At 40.9% G+C, this 19,633-nt stretch overlaps 1 long non-coding RNA gene across 1 annotated transcript; it reads right to left on the bottom strand.

The window, feature by feature from the left end:
- Nucleotides 1–474: 474 nt before the first annotated feature.
- LOC113965146 lies at nt 475–19,212 on the bottom strand. The gene is made up of 2 exons (XR_003533458.1): nt 19,117–19,212; nt 475–767 (listed from the first exon to the last, which is right to left on the bottom strand). It is a non-coding gene; the product is annotated as an uncharacterized LOC113965146 (long non-coding RNA).
- Nucleotides 19,213–19,633: the final 421 nt, after the last annotated feature.

The raw sequence follows: 19,633 nt of genomic DNA, 5'->3' as shown, positions 1-19,633 counted from the left end.
ACTAATAAGTAACCAGTGAACAGAAAACAACAACTATACAAGAATTTCTCTTAGACTTCTTAGGCAAGTATTTGACTAAATTAACCCCAGTTCATCCAGAGGATAAATTCTTATTTGGGAATAAATGTGCAAAATTTCCTGAAACAAATAGAAATCTTGCTAGCATAACTGAAAGGAGACATTAGCAAAGCTTAATTTGACACATTGACAACTTAGTAGGCATTAGAATTCACTGGTTTCAGTTCTCTCCTGAAACACTGAGACCTCACTTCATAGTCTACTGAAGTTAAATGGAAGTCTTCACAGAAATCCCACATGGCAAATCAGCAGCTTCAGGTCCCTCTTATGGCAAAGAACATATTATCTTGACTTCTACTCTTTTCCTGTCTATCACCTATTATCACAGTAACTTTAGACCACCAGTAAGCTACTAGGCAGTGAAACAGGAGACCAAGGTTTGATTTGCCATTTTTCCACAAATTTTAAATGTCACCCTTGGCAAGTCAGTTTGACTTATCTTCATTCAAACTCACAAAGCATCAAAATTTCAGTTGATTGCTGTGAGAAACAGGCTTCTAAATATCTCTCTAGATCTGGGGTTACTGCATCCAGATCTGGGGTCCCCAGAACAGGAAGGACATGGACCTGCTGGAGTGAGTCCAGAGGAGGGCCTCTATGATCACAGGTCTGGAACACCTCTCCTACGAAGACAGGGGGAGACAGCTGAGGTTCTTCATCCTGGAGAAGTCTTTGCAGCCTTATAGTACCTAAAGGGAGTTAACAAGAAAGGTGGAGAGGGACTTTTTACAAGGGTGTGTAGTGACAGGACAAAGGGAAATGGGTTCAAACTGAAAGAGAGTAAGTTTAAATTAAATATTAGGAAGAAATTTTTTTTCTGTGAGGGCGGTGAGGCACTGGAACACGTTACCCAGAGAAGCTGTGGATGTCTCATCCCTGGAAGTGTTCAAGGCCAGGTTGGATGGGGCTATGAGCAACCTGATCTAGTGAAGTTGTCTTTGATCATGGCAGGGGGGTTGGAACTAAATGATCATTAAGGTCCCTTCTAACCCAGGCCATTTTATGATTCTATGATCTGACTTCAGTATTGCTGTAATGCCTGTAGTCTGTGCAGCTCAAGTCTGCACTCACATCAGAGGCTTTATAATATTCACATTGCATTTGTTTAGGTTCTCAACTGCAAACTTAGCTGGCCTTACAATCAAATCGAAATTTGAGCTCTAAAGAAGTTTAGAGAGCTGTGACACTTGATCTGTGACACTTAAACTATGCAGTTATTAGGAACAGGAGTGAACTATGTGCACCAAAAATGGGTTCATCTCCGTTCCTTCAAATACTCTGTCACCCAGACACAAATGTTGCATACCTTCTCTTCTCTACATTCACAGGATTTTATGCCTTCCTTTGGTATTAAGTCCTGTAAATTTGGGGTTGTTTTTTTTCGGGGTTTCTTGATGAAGTAGGGTTGATGACCTATTGACCCTAATTCATGGAAATATATTTCTAGGCAGCCCACTAATGAGCTTGAGTTCTACCTGTGTGAAAACTCTTTATATTGTCAGAGATGTCCCTGGCACATGATATTCAGAAATCCTGGGAGCATTATGTTGTTTTATTAGTATAATATTACATTGATGGCCTAAGGAGACTGGAGAGGAGAGTCATGTTTCAGGGATGCATTGAAGCCACCTTTTAACACAGGCCATCAAAAGCATCTCTTGATATATTTAGAAGAATATAAACACATATCAATTGTGTTAGTTTGAATGAACACACAAGTAGGTGCAGATCTGCACCTATGTTAGAAGAGCAGCTGAGCTTTTCATGGGTACAAATGATGAAAAAAATCTAAGGACTATAAGGTGGTTACAACCATCCAGAGATGTCTGCCTCAGAAACCCAAACCTCAGTTTAAGCAAAGCTTCTAAATGATGTTCAAACTCTTAGGGAGAGTTGGGAACACAAGAAAGTAGACATGCATAAGAACACATAGCACATGTGTGCATAAACGTTCACCCTATCTTGTTGGCCATGTGAAACAAAAAGATTGCTGATGGGAGCTACAAGTATGTAAGACAGATGGTATCTCAGGACAGATAAAGCAACAATTAAAAGAAGTGCAACAGAGCATCAGCTCTGGATACACTCTGCAAAGTAGTGAATGCAGTTGCAGAGCCGTAGCTAATTAAAAGGGATTCAAAACCAGCTACATCTTGTTTTGTACCCAGCAATATGCTAAATATGGACACTAGCAGACCACCTGAAGCAGCAAATGACAACAGTAAAGGCTTGCAGGTCAGCTCTTTGCAGGGAAATTGCACTAACAAACGAAAAATAAACTAGCACACAACATATAAATGTAATAAAAAAAGATAAAGGTAGCAAAAGCCATTCTAAGACAACTCGTTTCTGTGATTTTACTTTTTGAATTTAAAACATTATCAACTCTTGCAAATTGTACAGGTAAACTATAGTGAAGGAAATTGTATTGTTTAAACAATTCATGGTTGATTAGATCTGACCTATACACCAGTGAGCCTTGGTGTTATGATTAAAAGAGTTGAAAACACTAAAGAATCCAGGACTTTGATTTCAGAGTCTCAGAATTGCAATTATTTAGATGGCATCTATACAATGGAATAGTCCCAGCATTGGTCTTTGAGGTATGCACATTAAACTATTGTGAGGGAAGATTTCGTGGAAGAAAGAGACAACCTAAAGTGCTTACTTGGCAAATCTCAGTGAACTTTTCCATTGAACTGTTAATTTGATACCATAAATGTTATGTTCTTTGGTATAAAATATGACCTGAAATGCACATACCTTTCATACTGGCAAGTTCAGTACTATATTGCTACTAAGACCCGGACTCTACATCAAGATGTACTCTAGCAGGGAGTCTACACATAATAATAAGTCATAAATATTCAAACACTGGTGTTACACAATAGCTCCTCACCCCTATTATTTTATGCAGAATTGCTGAAATGAAAAGGGGAGAAATTTCTTAGTAGTTAAATTTCTTTCAATAAATGTCTGAAAATATAAAGGATAGATATTACATCTACATGGCATCTTTTACTCAGAAATGTTGAATATAAGTCTATTCAAGTTGTTATATGACAACTTTAGAGGCTGATCAGATCTCTATTTTGCTAAGCAGCTATTACAGTAAGAATGATAATTTCTGTTTACCTACCTGAATTTTCTAAAGCCATTATCCTCCACAGTCAGGATATTTATTTCAGTAAGACAATAAAAATTTTCCTTACTCTGTTCAAGATGCTGTTCGGAGATGTAAATACTGCTTGGATTTGTTTTTTTTTTTTCCTTATTATCCCTTCACTGTAGGAAAAGCTAGTAAAGTACTAATAGTAAGCTTAGAAAACAGTTTTCTTTGGCTTGCCTAGGAAGCAAGGCCGAATCATAGCTGAACTCTGGAGACGAAAAAAAAAGGAAGAAGAAAAAAGGTTATCTCAACTTTCTCTGCCTTTCATTGTGATGTTGCATTAGTGATATGGTAGCAGGGAAAGAGAAACAAGAGAGAAAGAGAGTGGCCTCTGCAGTGTGAAAAATGGGACAAGAGTAGAAAGAATAAGAATGTAGGAAGTTTTGTGATATACAAAGACATCTTGTTAAAGAAATCTTAAGGTTTCAGAAGTTAGTGCTCCAGTTTCAGGAAAAGTGAAAAAAAAAAGAAAAAATCTACACTCTTAAATCTATTTAATTTTGCATATTCTTTCCATGACAGAGACTTTTTTTAAACAATGTTGCACTATTTTTCAGAAACTATCATTGCTCTTTCATCAAATATAAATACAAAGATCATATCCTGTACTTTTATATAGAGAGAGATATATATATGTGTATTCTGGCACTGGGATCTTTATATAGATTTTATTACGTGATGCATTTTTATGTAAGACTCAGACCATTTGGTCTAGTTATTGTTTTCTGGATTTCATAAAGCTGTATCTACTGCAAGGTATATAAAACAACTGATTTAATCATACGTTTTTGTTTCCAGGAGTACTTTTGTTAACACCATATTAATTCAAATGAAAAGACCTTTGCCATGCCCCAACCTCAGCAAAATTTGGCTTTTTTATCAAAATGGTATCATAGCTGCTTTTCAGTTGTACAGTTTGAAAAAATAAAAAAGTCTGCTACTCACCTATTTATGACTTGGGATTGGCCTTAACTTCAACATCTAAAGTTTAGTCAGCTTATCCCAGATAGGTATCTAGCTATCTCTGTAGGCATCAGGAAAAAATAATGATAGTATCACCAGTGGATATCATGATCTGTCTCTTGGACAGATTTTCTTCAGCTGAGTATGAAACAAGCTGCAGTTATGGTTTGGTCTATCCTACTCGTAGTCAGCAGCAACATTCAGTCACAACAGAGACATCCAAGGGGAATGATTTTTCTTAACCTTTGCTTAATCAAATACACATGCAAATATTTTATTATTTATCAAGAAAAGTTTAAGAAAAAGAAATCTTACTGAACTCGACACAGAATTTTCCTTGTATCTCTGATTTTTTTTCTTACGGGTAACTTGCTGTGTCCTCCATGTGGTGAACCCACCTCCAATAAAGTAGTATCTGCACATTGTTTTGCAAATGTGAAGTGTTTGTTATATTCGAAATAAAGCTTAAAGAAAAATACAAACAGAATCAGTCTCTTAAAACCATATCAAAGGTAAAGAAGCACAAACAACAAGAAATAGAATTTAAAACCCCTTAAACTCAAAAGAAATATCTAATTAACCCACTGCCCTCTTTTGTTTGGAATGGAATTGAGTGAACAAAAAATATTCAGAAGGCATGAAAAGTTACGGATGACATTACGATCAATAATATTTTTTCCTGCTGTCAACAGAGCTGTACATACATTAAAAAAAAAAGAAAAAAGAAAAAATGTAATAGAGCTAAAGAACTATTGTCTGTATGTATTGAAAACTTAATAATTCCAGCAGAAAGATCCATTTCTAAAGAATTTGACTTGTCCTAGGAACTCAGAATTCACTTAATAACAAGCATGAATTTGCTTTGTTTGGTTTGCTGCCTTCTTAGGAGTTGATAACAACTTTATTTAATCAAATCGAGCACCTCACAAAATCCAGCCCTTCAAACACTTTTGAACTTCAAGTTCAGTTCCAAATACTGTTGTCAGACCTTATCGCAGATTAATTCATATTACTCATTATATCCATTATGAGATTAACCTTTAGGATTAGTTGCAGTGCACAAACATTGAGGAGCCCATAATACCTCTCAGAAAAAAATGTAAGGAAAGACTTAATTTGAAGATGAAACTACAAAAAATGAGCAGAAAAAAAAGAAGGTATCTGGTTTTCCACTTTAATATTTTATTACAGGTATATCTTTTGGGTTTTGGGGTTTTTGTAATTTATTTTTATTTTATTTCTTTTTTTTTTTTTTTTAGTAAGGAAGCTAAAATTTTCCAGTGGAATTGGAAAATGGGAACCCTGAGCCCAAAATACTTAGCACTGCTCCCAAAGGCACAAAGCAATTCCTGCTGATTTCAGGGAGAAACCAAAAAATTCAGGTGAGAGCGTGATCCAGGCTCATGATTTCACCGTAATGATAATTACTGCTAGTAACTTTCACAAAAAAAAGTATGATGATAATTAGCAGGCAACAAAACATTATTCATTACTCAAAAGCACCTTAGCCCTCACACAGAACACACAGTGTGGAGTCAAACATCTGACAAAGTCATGTTTTGCATACCCATCAATAATAATTTGAAAATAAAATGAGATTAATATATTCTTAAATTACAACCTTAAGGCAATATAGTAATAACAACAAAAAAAAGCCAAAACACCCACCATCTTATCTCATCACAGCAAGACCCTACAGTAAGTCATTCTGTATATGCCACCCTTTACCCTTCCTTTTAACCAAATAGGGAAACAGATGTTGGAGTTGAAACAACTTCATGGCATTGAAAATATTTTTGGTATCATAAAAGACCAGTTCTCTAAACAAAAACAAAAAAACTCATCCTTTTTCATTTGTTTTTCCTTCCAAGTAACAAAGTTTCCCCAAACTCTGCCTCAAAAGAGTATATTCCAGATTGGCCAGACCAGACTAAGCAAGTGATGGTATCTGTTTATTTTAGCACAAGTTTGTTATGTTGAGTTTGACTGAAAAATTTGAAAGTGGATAGTCATACAGGATATGCTTTTTCTAGATCTTCTTTCCTATTCTTTCTGTCTTTTAACCTCAGTTTCAGGCAATTATTCATCTTCCTAAAGCCCTTTCAGTATCATGTCTCCTTTCATTTTTTCTTTTGAGCGAGTGTTTTTACTTCTTAACAATTACCCCTTGGTTTCAATTTAAAAAGTTACCAAAAATGTTCTACCTAATTTGCTTGGAATGAAATGAAACTTGTAAACTCCAACTGTCTCTGTCTCGCTCAGAAAAAAAAAATCCTTTGAATAATACTTGAGATTTTCTAAGCACTTAAAGAGTACAGTTGCCTGTCTCAAACACTGTCAAGTTGTGCTGGTTTAAAGGTAAACCGGCAGGGGAAATGAACCCAACTCAAAAGAGAGATTATAAATCAGAATAACAATTTAATAAAATAATACAATAAGTACGATTATACAGACAAACAATTGGTTTTAACCCCCAAAACCCAAATGTATAACCCAGCATCCTGGGGCATGAACAGAGTGGTGTTCATTGGGCCCCCTGAGTCCAAAGTAAAAGGAGAGGGAAAAATCTGTTGGTGAGAGTGCTGCTGCAGTCTGGTCAAGAGTGGCGATTGCAGTCCGGTCGAGAGTGGTGGTTGCAGTCTGGTTGAGAGTGGTTGTCACAGTCCTTCTCTGGATCCCACGAGTGGTTAAAAAAGTCCCAAGACTCCAAGATTATATATGTCCTCAGGTTCAGGCAGGAATGCCCAGTACCTCCCTCAGGGCGGGGAGTTCCACAATGGGTGTGAGGACAGGAGCATCCTCCTATCTCACAGGCCTCTTAACACCCAGTTTATAGCCTGAGGGGTCAGGCGTGCTCTGGGCAGCTGCTGTAGATGGTCTATTGATAACAGTTTCTGGAAAATGGCATGGAAGGCTATAGAATACACAGTTTTGGGTTACACCCATACAGTGATGAACTAGTCCCTAACTAGGACACAAGACCACAGAGAAAGAACTTGCCATAAGATAAGACACCATAGCAGGATCTTGAGATAAGCATAGAAGGACAGAATTTGAGACAGGAAGGCATTGATTCCAGGCCTGATGGAGGTGAGATCTGGTTTGCGTATCCATTCCCACTGTGGCAAACTGTTGGAAAGGAAGCAACTGCTTATATACTGTTAGTTAAACAAAGATCACCCCAAGTTACGGGACAGATGGCATCTGCAACCACCAATGATCACCGAAGCAACCTTAGACTCATTTCTGGGGCCTCCCACCAGAGGACTGTGCATGATCCACAGATTTAAAACTGGGCATTCGCACATGAACCATAACATATATTAACCCGTTGAACTATTGGCTTCTTGGGCTTCCCCCACATCCGATGGATCAAGACTGCAACCATCACTTCAACCAATGGACATCTAAATTACAACAATCAAGTGTCATCACTGGATCCACGAGTGGTGATATCTTTCTTTTCTGCTATCTACTCTTATCTTTTCTTTCTCTTTCTTTCTTTGCCTTAGACATTTTTTGCAGTGATAGCTTTATATTTTTCTACTCTTATATTCATCATGGCTAGGCTTCGCGAACGAAGATTTGGGAAGGGCTCTACCCACTTTTCTTGCAAGCGTGTTGGTGGCTAAAAAGGCCAATACGAGAAAGGCAAGTCCGGTTGCAAAAGACACAGCAGAAAGACTCCTTAGAGGGTATATTCTGCAAGGCTCGATTCTTTCTGCGTTGTCTTTTCTCCTCAAGGGTGAATCTGCGTGCTTTCTCAAAAGCATCAGCAGCGTTATAAATGGTGTGTCTCCAGGCCTCCCGATTAGAGGCCAGAGTGGACCAGTTATGGTGATCAATATGCCCGAGGCTGAGTTGTTGCTTCAGGGAGTCCTTGTATCTTTTCTTCGGCACTCCTCTCTTGTGGCAGCCAGAGGCAAGTTCACCATAGAGCAGGATCTTAGGGAGGCAGTGGTCCTTCATCCTGGAGACGTGCCCTGCCCATCGCAGTTGTGTTCTCAGTAACATGGCCTCAATACTTGTGATTGCTGCCTGTTCGAGAACAGATGTATTGGTCACATAGTCTGACCAGTGGATGTTAAGGATTGTACGGAGGCAGCGTTGATGGAAGCGTTCTAGGAGACGCAGGTGGTGGCGGTAGATGACCCATGATTTGGAACCATATAAAAGAGTAGACAGCACTATGGCTCTGTAAACACTGATCTTGGTACTTTTCTTCAAGTGTTTATTACGCCATACTTGTTTATGGAGTTTTCCAAAAGCACTATATGCCTTCGCTAACCTATTGTCTATCTCCCCATCAATCTTACCATCTGAGGAGATGAGGCTGCCTAGGTAATTAAACTGCTGAACTGATTTGAGTTCTGATTGGCCGATGGTGATGTGGGGATGATGGAAGACTTCCTGAGGTGCAGGCTGATGGAGAACTTCTGTCTTCTTTAAGCTGACTTCCAGCCCAAAGAGCTCAGCAGCATCTGCAAAGCAGGATGTTAAACGCTGCAGAGCTGCTTCTGTGTGGGCAACAAGGGCAGCGTCATCAGCATAGAGCAGCTCCCGGACAAGATGGTTTAGGGTCTTAGTATGGGCCTTCAGTTGCCTTAGGTTGAATAGGCTTCCATCAGTACGATATCGAATGTAGATACCATCCTGATCATCGAGGTCTGCCGTGGCCCTTTGGAGCAACATACTGAAAAAGACTGTGAATAGGGTAGGAGCGAGAACGCAGCCTTGTTTCACACCATTCTTTATTAGAAAGGGCTCAGAAAGTGTGTTGCCATATCTGACTTGGCTGTGCTGATCCTCATGAAGTGAGATGATCATTTTAAGGAACTTGGGGGGACAACCTAAACGTTCCAAAATCTGCCAGAGACCTTTTCTGCTCACAGTATCGAAAGCCTTGGTGAGGTCGACAAAGGTTACATAGAGACTTTTGTTCTGTTCCCTACACTTCTCTTGCAGTTGTCTGAGAACAAATATCATGTCTGTGGTGCTCCTGTTGGTTCTGAAGCCACACTGACTTTCAGGTAGAGTTTCTTCTGCTATAGCGGGTATTAGTCTGTTCAGAAGTATTCTTGCCAAGATTTTGCCAGCAATGGAGAGCAGAGTAATACCACGGTAATTTGAGCAGTCTGATTTAGTACCTTTCTTCTTATACAAGGTGATGATGACTGCATCACGAAGGTCTGATGGTAGTTCGCCTAGTTCCCAACAGCGCACCACAAGCTCATGAAATTTAGCATGGAGTGCAAGGCCCCCATGTTTCCAGACTTCAGGTGGAATTCCATCAACCCCAGCTGCCTTGCCGATTTTCACCTGCTGTATGGCCTTGAGGGTTTCTCCTAAAGTGGGGGCAGTATCCAATTCGTATTTCACCGGTTGTTGTGTGATGGACTGAATTGCTGAGTCTTGGACTACACGGTTGGTACTGAAAAGAGTCTGAAAGTGTTCAGACCATCGATTCAGGATGGATGTTTTATCTGTCAGAAGCGTTTGACCATCTGCACTGAGTAGTGGGCTTTGGACTTGGTATGTAGGCCCGTATGCTGTTTTCAAGGCCTCATAGAATCCTTTGTGATCCCCTGTATCTGCACAAAGTTGAGTTTTTGCAGCTAGATCGGTCCACCACTTGTTCTGGATGTCACGGAGTTTCTGTTGGAGCTTGCTGCATGCAAGACAAAAGGCTGTTTTTCTTGCGTGACAGGATGGCAGTGCAAGGTGTGCTTGGTGGGCGGTTCTCTTCTTCCTCAACAATTCCTGGATTTCTTGATTATTTTCATCAAACCAGTCCTTGTTCTTCTTGAGGGAGAACCCTAAGGATTCTTCAGAGGATTGCAGGATGCTACTTTTAATATGCTGCCAAATTGTTTCAGGAGAGAAATCTGCAGAATCTGTGGAATGGTTATCAAGCTTAGTTTGAAGGTTTGCCTGGAATCTTTCTCTTACTGTGGCTGATTGGAGATTGTTAACCTGGAGTCTTCTCCTTGGGATACTGCCCCTCTTGGGTTTGAATTTGAGATAAAAGTTGAGTTTACAGCGCACAAGCCGATGGTCTGTTTGACATTCTGCGCTGGGCATCACGCGGGTATGGAGGACATCGCGGACATCACTCCGTCGCACCAAGACATAATCAATGAGGTGCCAATGCTTAGACCTGGGGTGCATCCAGGTTGTCTTCAGACTATTTTTCTGCTGAAAGATAGTATTGGTGATGGTAAACTGTTGCTCCGCACAGAATTCTAGCAGAAGTCGACCATTATCGTTGCAGTTTCCAACACCATGCTTGCCTAATACTCCTTTCCAGGCTTCAAAGTTCTTACCTACTCTGGCGTTGAAATCACCAAGGATAATGATCTTATCATCTGCGGGCACCTTTTGGGTAAGACAGCGCAGGTCAGTGTAAAATTTATCTTTTTCAGCAGGGTCAGCTTGGAGAGTTGGGGCATATATACTGAAGATGACAACGTGTTGGTTGTTGTTTAGTGGAAGGCGTAGGGAGATAATGCGGTCAGAGTGACCTGTTGGCAGATTTTCGAGTTTAGGGACAATGGAGTTTTTGATCATGAAGTCGACACCTGAGAGATGTTTTTCGGTTCTGGGCTTACCTGACCAAAAGAGTGTGTAACCGGCACCATGTTCTCTGAGGCTGCCTTCCTCGTGAAGACGAACTTCACTGAGAGCAGCAATGTCGATGTTGAGACGAGCCAGCTCATGGGCAATTAGGGCAGAACGTCGCTCAGGACGTCCGCTATTCGCAGAGTCAAGCATGGTTCTGATGTTCCAGCATGCTAGAGTTAATTTAGGTACACCTTTGGAGGCAGGTGCAAGCCTTTGTCTTTTGCTTTTTGTGCGACCGCATTGGAAGAAGATGCCCGTTGGTCTGCGGTTAACCAACCGGGTGAAGGTGGAGATGAGCTTTGTTTAGGCCACCTTTTCTAGGCCCCTCTCCGAGTGGAGCAAGCAGTGTTGTCCTTGAAAAGGCTGCTTGGACGTTCAGGGTGCTGCCCCAAGAGACTGTCATCTCCGTCAGTCTCAAATGACCAATATCCTGAACCGCCTGCATGCAGGGTTGAGTCTGCGGCTCCCAGTGCACCTTTCACCTACCGTTTCGACCCTCGCCCGTCGCTGCAGGACTTTTTGCATGTGGGTAAAGCCTTCAAGCCTGCGCAATGGATTTTTTAGGTGAGATGCAGTATGCGTGGAACTGAACCCACCCTTTAATCCTGAGGTTCATCTGCCAGGGCCGAGCAAGCTTGGACGGTGGCAGTGAGGTCCTCAGGACGTAGGTTTGATTAGAGTGACCTTCTCTTAGATGGATGGCCTTACAGGGCTAAGCGAGCTCCGTCTGCCCGGGTTTGGGATGAGAGTTGTCCTTCTCCTAGGATGACTGCCAGAAGGCTAATGAGCTCATCCTGCCCAAGGATGTAGTTTATCTGGTCCTATGGTTTTGACCTGTCTGGCATGGGCGACCCTACCGAAGGCATGAACCCTCGCCAGCATAGCTCGCAACCACATAGGGGTACATAGGCTACGTTCCTGTTAGAACGATTTGGGCAAGTCTTTCATTTCCAGTAACAACCCTTTGTCCTGCCCACACTTTCAGGGTGTAACAGAGCAAAGCAAATATATCCAGAACATGCCAAACCTGGGCAGTAGCCGCAGGAGAGCCAGAACTAAAGAAATAAATAAACAAACAAACCGACCAACCGTTCTGGCTCCCGTACCTATCCAAGGCTGGGGTACCTTACAAGACCCCAGCCTGGCCGGGACCACCATCAATCTAAAAGAACCCTCTGTCCACCCAGACCTTATCCTTCCCCCACTGTGTTACCACAAATTCCAGGCGCACTGCTCACATGTGATGTGATGTTTCATAAGGGACAGCCCTGCTCTCCCACCCGCCAGTCAAAGGACCCCCATGGTCAGCTCAACACCCTTCCGTCTGCTCCGTCCCCCTCCCCCTCTCCCTCCCTCCCCAAACCTGGAACGGCAAACCTCTGTGTGCTCCGAAGCTGCACTCTCATCTTCCACGGGGGTGCAGTACTCGCCGGCAAGGCTCCCCCTCTGTCTCCTTTCTCCTGCCGCGGCCTCATCTGGGGTCGGAAGTTTCCCGCCAGCGCGAAGCCCCCGGGCCGGCGTGGCGTCCTGTGCAGCGCCTGCAGCAGCCCCCGAGCCGAGCGGGGTCCCGCATGGCGTGGGCAGGGCTACCGGCCAGGCGCCGAGTCCCGTGCGCGCGGCGCGGAAGTTTCCCGCCAGCGCGAAGCCCCCGGGCCGGCGCGGCATCCTGCGCAGTGCCTGCAGCAGCCCCCGAGCCGAACGGGGTCCCTCATGGCGTGCGCAGGGCTACCGGCCAGGCGCCGAGACTCTTATATTACTATAGATAATAATAACAAAACCAGCTACATACCTCCTTTCCATTGCAACAAAATTGTTCTAATATAAATATATATTAAGATATAGATATAGAAATATACACATACCAGGCATTCAGTGTCATTTTACTATCATTTGCTCCAAGGGATGTAATAAAAAGAACGTCACTTACCCTCTCCTTCAGGCATGGGTTGTAACAGAATTAAAGAGATGGAGGTTTCATCTTTCTAAAAAAAATACTTATCTAATTTAAAAAGGTATTTCATTGTGATCAAATCTATCATTTCAGAGTGATGTTTACAAGAAATGTTGCTGATGTAAGAGGTTGAATTCCAGATGGAGATCTTCTCACATTTCCTCATATATGAATCAGTGATAACTGAGTCTAAGTATACAAGGACAATAATAGGAACCATCTATCTACAGTCTCAACATGAAGGCATCTTGGTATCTTTCATGGCTCTTGCATGATTAACCATGCAAATTGTATACTCTTCTCTTTATTATCATTCTCTTGAGACTTCCCCAACATTGAAAAAATACACAAAAATTTTGCCAGTGGGCTTAGCAACACTGAATTAATATGAATTGACCAAATTACCTAAAAGTGACTTCAGTATTGACCAGTCCTTCATGAATTTCTCCCTTTGTTTACTTCTTGGAAATGAACCAGAAAAACAATCAGGTTGGTGTAGTGTACAAAGTAATTAAAATGGAATCACTATGCATTAAATAAATGAAACCTGCTCTTGAGACAGAGACAGTGCAAAGACAAGCGTTTCTCCAGCATTTCTCCACTGGCTGACACACTCTGGGGCAACAGGCTTCCCGACACGCCTGCTCTGTGTCCTCCATTATGTCCCTAGGAGGGGACTCGGAAGGTCGCTGGTGCTTTTCAAAACGGAGGCCACAGCACACTTCAAAACGGAGGACGTGGCCACCTGAGACCTTCGCTGCTGCTGATCGGTCCCCCTGTCTCTGGGCAAAGGCCACCAACAATTGAACCACCAGTAGCTTACTACTTCTCACTGCAAACTGCGACTACCCTACAAACTTTGCGAGCACACTTTCTTCTTCCTAAGGGTGGAGTTGAGGACTGGGGGAGGAGGAAGCAGGGCAGCATGGAAGATCAGAACCACGCACCTCAGGAGAGCTGACTTGAGCCTCTTCAGGGATCTTCTTCCTTCTTGTCTGACGTCCTTTTTTCCCCTCACTCCCTGCTCTAACCCCACAACCTGATTTGCTTCCCACCCGGTCTCCTAAAACACCACACAACTAGTCTTCCTTGATGGGCCGAGCTCCTTGTTTCCCTTTGCCCTTCTCCAGATGCCAGGGAATGGGAAATACCCTCATTTTTATGGCTGGGCTCTTGCCGCCCAGCCTCACTTTCTGCAACAGTTTCACAGTTTTCAATCTGGTCCTGGCCCTGTTTCTTTTAATGCCCAGAATTTCTCCAAAACAGCCAACTGACACACATGCAATCACTATGCCCAGAAGGGCCAGGAGAACTCCACCAGTTCAGCGGCTCAAGTGGGCAGAACCTATCTTGGCTATAGCCTTGCCCGCTTTGAACATCAAGATTCCGCGTGAGGAGCCAGAGGCTGAGCACTCCTGAAGAACCGCCTTTTCTAGACCAAATCTCCAACCGCAGAAGATCACAGCACACACCTAAAGTGCCTTTGACCGTGACCTGACAGAACCCCCTTCTTGTTGTCCCCGCTTGTCTTCCCATGGAATGGAGAGCAGAAAAAGACTCTCCATCACTAGGAGGAACAGTAGGACTGGTAACTTCACAGAGAAGTAGGTTTTTCCTTGTTTTACAGCCCAGTTTGGAAGGTTTAAATGTGAAAGCAGTCATTCATGAGTTAGCATTTTGAGGGTATGTCTCTCTGATGCAGTCAGTGCTGAACAAGACCGATAACCAAGACATGTACAGTCATGTGAAGTAAAAAACACCAGCTTGGGAAAAGTGCCATGTTAACATTTGTTCGTTGATCTAGTGCTGGAGCTGGGCTCTTTCCAAGTATTTTTACTAAACTGGGTGCCTCATATACGTGAACTGGCCTACTAATATCATAAAAATGTAGTGTAAACCCAATTTTGTAATTTTTCCATAGCTTACTGCTGTTGTTTGGTGCTTTTCCTCCTATTTCCCAATCCTGGAGTTGGATAATTTCTTGACACTGTCAGTTTTCATTTCTTGAAACAGCAATTATTGAACCTTCTGTTTACTCAAAAAGGTCACATAGAGGCAGATAAATTGAAGTTAAACTTATTTTTTGTTTCAAAGCAAATCTAATCACTTTATGTCGATTTTATAATTTTCAAGAAGGCATTTTTATTTATATGTCTAGCTAGATTTCGCAGTATTGTTCCAATTCCGGTTATCATAACAATTGCGTGTTTTAAAGTTTATTTTCTATGTTAATATGTAGTCATTTGTTGATGTTGTTATTGTTGCTGAAATGGGCTTAGTTTTCCTAAATCATGGAGTCATATTATTATTTATACAGCTAAATCTGTAGTAAGAATTTAAGAGCTGATATTGACAAAGTTTGTAATGAACCTAATGCTATTGAAGGTCATTCTAGTCATTCTGATCATGAAGTTCAGAATTATGCCCTCAGAGGACCCCCAGAGATGGATAGTTAAGGGGAAAAGTCACAAAGAATTAATCGGAGAAGCAAAAGTAAAGACCTGAAGTTAAGGAAGCATGGAAAGGCTAAGCCTAGAGACAAATGAAAAAGGAATGGGGCGGAAGCAAGCCTACAGTAAAGAGAAAAACAAAATCATAACCAGAAAATAATGATGTAGAAAATGGTATGTTGAGCATGTTGCTAGCATACAGTACAAACTGTACTATGATTTTTTAAGACTCTCTTGTACTATCTTAAAGCTTGTGGTAAAACCTTCTCAGTTATGGTGAGGCTTCTCAGTTATGAAAACACCAGTTGTGCATTTGCAGGTAAACCTGAATCCTATTTTGTGCTTCGCTCAAGAAATCAGCCTCCTTGTTAAAGACAAAGACTGTACCATACTGTCTACAAACTACAGCATGTAGGCTTAGAAATTAACTGAACTTTCTTCTTTGTGAACTAAGAGGTATAAAACACAGGAACAAGAGAGAAATCACTATTTCCATAGTAATTTTCCAGAAAAAAAATACAGTTTTTTTTTTAACGTGTTTTTGAGCTGTTTAATATTCCTTGATATTACTTAAACTGTTTATTTAAACTTTCATCTTTGCTTTAAATTTAACAATAAGTTTCTTCTAAACTTTATATTCTCTGGTTTTGTGACTATTGCCATTGGGATACTAGGGTTTGTAGTAATGTTATTAGTGATAGTAATGGTAAAAATAATATCTAAGTATTTTTACAACAGAGATCCAAATCCAAAACCAATTTTAACCTTCAAATATTTGAAAATACCCACATTTAATAAAATTAAGATAATTTGCAGTCTTTTAAAGAGTTGATACTATGTTCCCTTTTGTCAGAAGCTAGCATTGATTATTTTTTTCAGTTTGTCATCATTAAGAATAAAAAATATAGTTTAATAACACCACCAAACCTAAGGACCGGGGAAAAAACAACAACAACAACAAAAACAAAGCAAAATGACAAACAAAAAACCAAACCAAACCAAAAAAAAAAGAACCACAAAAAAAACCCTAAACCAATTCAAGCCCTAACACTGACTTAAAATGATGGCATACCTAGATTTATTTTTACATTTATCTTATTTTTTTATGCTTCTGCTCAAGTGTTGTCACATTTACATTATACAGAAAAACTATGATGTCTTTTTTTTATTACTGAAGAGAGATGAAATTATTGTCACAGAGTTCATGTGGATGGGAAGGTTATAGAAAAACATATAAATCACTGAGAAAATTGACAGCATGGTATGTTGAACTAGTGAATCTGCTGGACAGCCAAAAACATTTAGGTTTTTGTAGCTATAATCTGAAACTAGTTGTCTGTGGGATGACCACAAGGGAAGGAGTGACCCATGGGCTCAGAGATATCACAGTGCTCCTGCCTCATCCAGGAATCTGGTGCTGGCTGCAGCCTCCACTGCCTGCAGCCTTTGCACCTACCAAGTGCACTTCAAAGGCTGGTGGCCAAACCTCTGCAACCTCCTTGTTCAGCCTTCAGAGCTGTGGGAGTGAGTATTGCTCCTGGATCTGAGTACACTGTTTCTTTGGCATTTAGGACCAACAGAACCACATTAGCCTGGGCAGAGAAAAGCAGTGCAGCACAGCCTACCCTTGTCAGATAAACAGAGGCCCTTTCCTCAAACTACTCCGTGTCCCAAAACACTGTCACACCGCCCTGCTTCTAAATAGAATACTTTCTGATTGATGGAGGCTCTTCTGCTGAACTGTTAGAGTTGGAGTTTCTGCCCTTTTTTCTGCCTTCCTTCTCCTGAGCCATCTGTCCACCCACACCTTGCCCATATGCCACCATCGCACACAGCTGTGGCACTTTGGTGTTGTATTTTCTCTTATCTTTGTGCTGTATCTTCTCTAAATCCAACTCTGCTTCTGTTCTGTTATTTCTATTCTTTCACTAAATTCCAGGAAAGATGACCCATATGTTTTTTGCTAGTTTTTTACCTTGTTTAATCATTCCATACCAATACACAGAACACGTATAATGTTGGTGAACACGTGTAATGTTGGCAAATATATGCAGTACAGGTGAGACATGCTAGATATAAATGTAGCTGTTTGTAATACTCAGAAACAAATGATCCGGGTCATCCTTGTGATATAAGTGTGTGTTCTTCTGTACCATTCTGCCTGGTAGCCTCAAAAAATAACAGTACTCCCTATCACAGTGTCTCATATATATATAATCCCTTGACAGTAACAAGCTGTAAACTTGAAAAAGCAAATTTCCCTCCTTACTGGTAATGTGCACTAAGTGACATGGATTTTGCTTTTACATTTAATATGTTTGTTATAAACTAGTGTTCAGGTATATTTGTGTTCTTTAGAGGAAGATTAATTTGAAAGTTGGGCTTATCAGCAGGACCAAAGCAGTTTACATGCCCAGGGCTAGGAAGCCTGGAAGGCAGGCACATGAAATCAGTGATGCATGGGAACCAGAGATCCTGGGTATGTCACTGCAAAGCCTAGCTGACAAGAAGATTCAAAAGATGAACTTTCAAGGGATAGACAGTCACATCGATGTACATCACTGCATTGATATCTCATAATTAGATAAAGGTAAATCCTAGGAGGACTCATGATTGGAAACCCATGCTGAAATTGCCAAAGTAAAAAGGCATCTTCTGATGCATTCAACTGCAGACTTATTCATTGGACATAAAAAGTGTCCATCATTTTAATGGTTGCTTCACAGATGAAAATAATAAAAATTAAAAAAAAATATTAAGGTGCCATGATATTGTCCAAAAGAAATAAAGTAGAAAACTTCAGCCTGAGCAACTGAATAATATCAGTTTGAAAGGTTTTAACATAGGACTAGTAAAAGGATTTGAAGTTGGAAACCTTTTTTTATAATATCTGCTGTCATTTGGCTCAATTAATAGCTAGGATGGAAACTGGAGGCTCAAGGGATCACCATGAAAACATGAATAAAATGTCTTATTGATCTGGTAATGCTTCTCATGAAGAAGAGTTTAATGCATTGATATACCCATAAGAAAAGGATATTGGTTTTTTTAAACCTGCACTGCACCTGATGGAATGACAATTTAAGAAACAGATAGCAACAACCATTAACATCTCTCTAAACCACTTTTCAATATATATCCTCCACATGAAATCGTGTGAATAAAATAGATTTCATGAACTGTATAAAAACAGACAGAACTGTACAACTATGACCACATGCCCATCTAAAGCACTCTCTTCTATTTCTGGTTTTAATTATTTTTCAAGAACAGAGAGAATACAGGGGAATCAGCAAAAGTGGCATTTCTACTTATACACTTTTCTTTCTAAAAGAGAGATTAGACCAAGAGAGACCTGAAAATCATATCTAAGTCAAGGGAGAATAAAAATCCTCCTTTTTCATTATTTCTTCTGAAGACAATTTCTTCTGAAGTAATGATGAGACTGTTAGAATTAATTCTCTTGTGCTAGAGAACAGCAGCTTTCCCATCAGCACTTATATCCTGCTTAATTTTACTTTAACTACTAAATCTGGGGGGGTGAAGTTTACTTCTTAAATGGTATAAAAGATTAATATCAAAGTTGTTTTTCTATGATGAAAGTCAAGGAGCATTCAGTGGCAGTTTGATTCCTGCGCGGAGAGAAGTGTGGTGTCAGATCAGGGAACTGTACACTTGGACCAAACTCACATAATGTCAGGTTTCTTACTCTATTTAGATGAGCACTTCTCACCTCCTGTGAAGCACACCTACCTGTACCTAGAGGTGCAGAGTATTCCTGTTCAGTATGCATTTGCTTGCCTTTGGATATAAAGTTCACGCTGAATCCCAAAGATCAAAAGCTCTTTTCACTATATCCTGAGCGCTCATTTGAACTACTGAACAGGGCTGGGCTGGGCTGTCCCAGGTCCCCAGAACTGCTCCTGCTCTCTCGGTGAAGGATGGATCAGTCTGTTCATCTGTTTGGTTGCTGGCTACAGAGAGACTCCATTGCGATATAGGATGCCTGAAGTGTAGATGCATGGCTCCAAAATGCAGACTGCAGTGCAATAACCTTTGGTACCTATGCCTCCCAGATTGAGGAAGTGGGCTATGGGAAGAACCTAAAGAAGCTTCCAGACCCTTATGTTTTCTGCAGAAGAACAAAGCCTAAATGCAATAGCTGTGCAAATGAAACCTTGAGGTTTCTAGTATCTATAGTGAGATAATAAAATTAACAAAAACAGATTGAGAGGTAAGGCTCTACCTTTCCAGTACACAGCAGGAGAGGGGTGTGCTGTACGAACCTGTTCATACTTAGAGTTGAAGGTATTTGCACAGAAAGTACTCATTCAGTACTCCTTCTATGACCTGCCAATGCACAGTCCATCCCATAATGTGCATGTTTCTGCTATGTAGGGA

Source organism: Neopelma chrysocephalum, unplaced genomic scaffold, assembly GCF_003984885.1.
Source record: "Neopelma chrysocephalum unplaced genomic scaffold, ASM398488v2 Primary Assembly neopelma1_22b, whole genome shotgun sequence".
Classification (NCBI taxonomy): domain Eukaryota; kingdom Metazoa; phylum Chordata; class Aves; order Passeriformes; family Pipridae; genus Neopelma; species Neopelma chrysocephalum.
The sequence above is the reverse complement of the archived record's forward strand: the minus strand, read 5'-3'. Positions and strand labels throughout refer to the sequence as shown.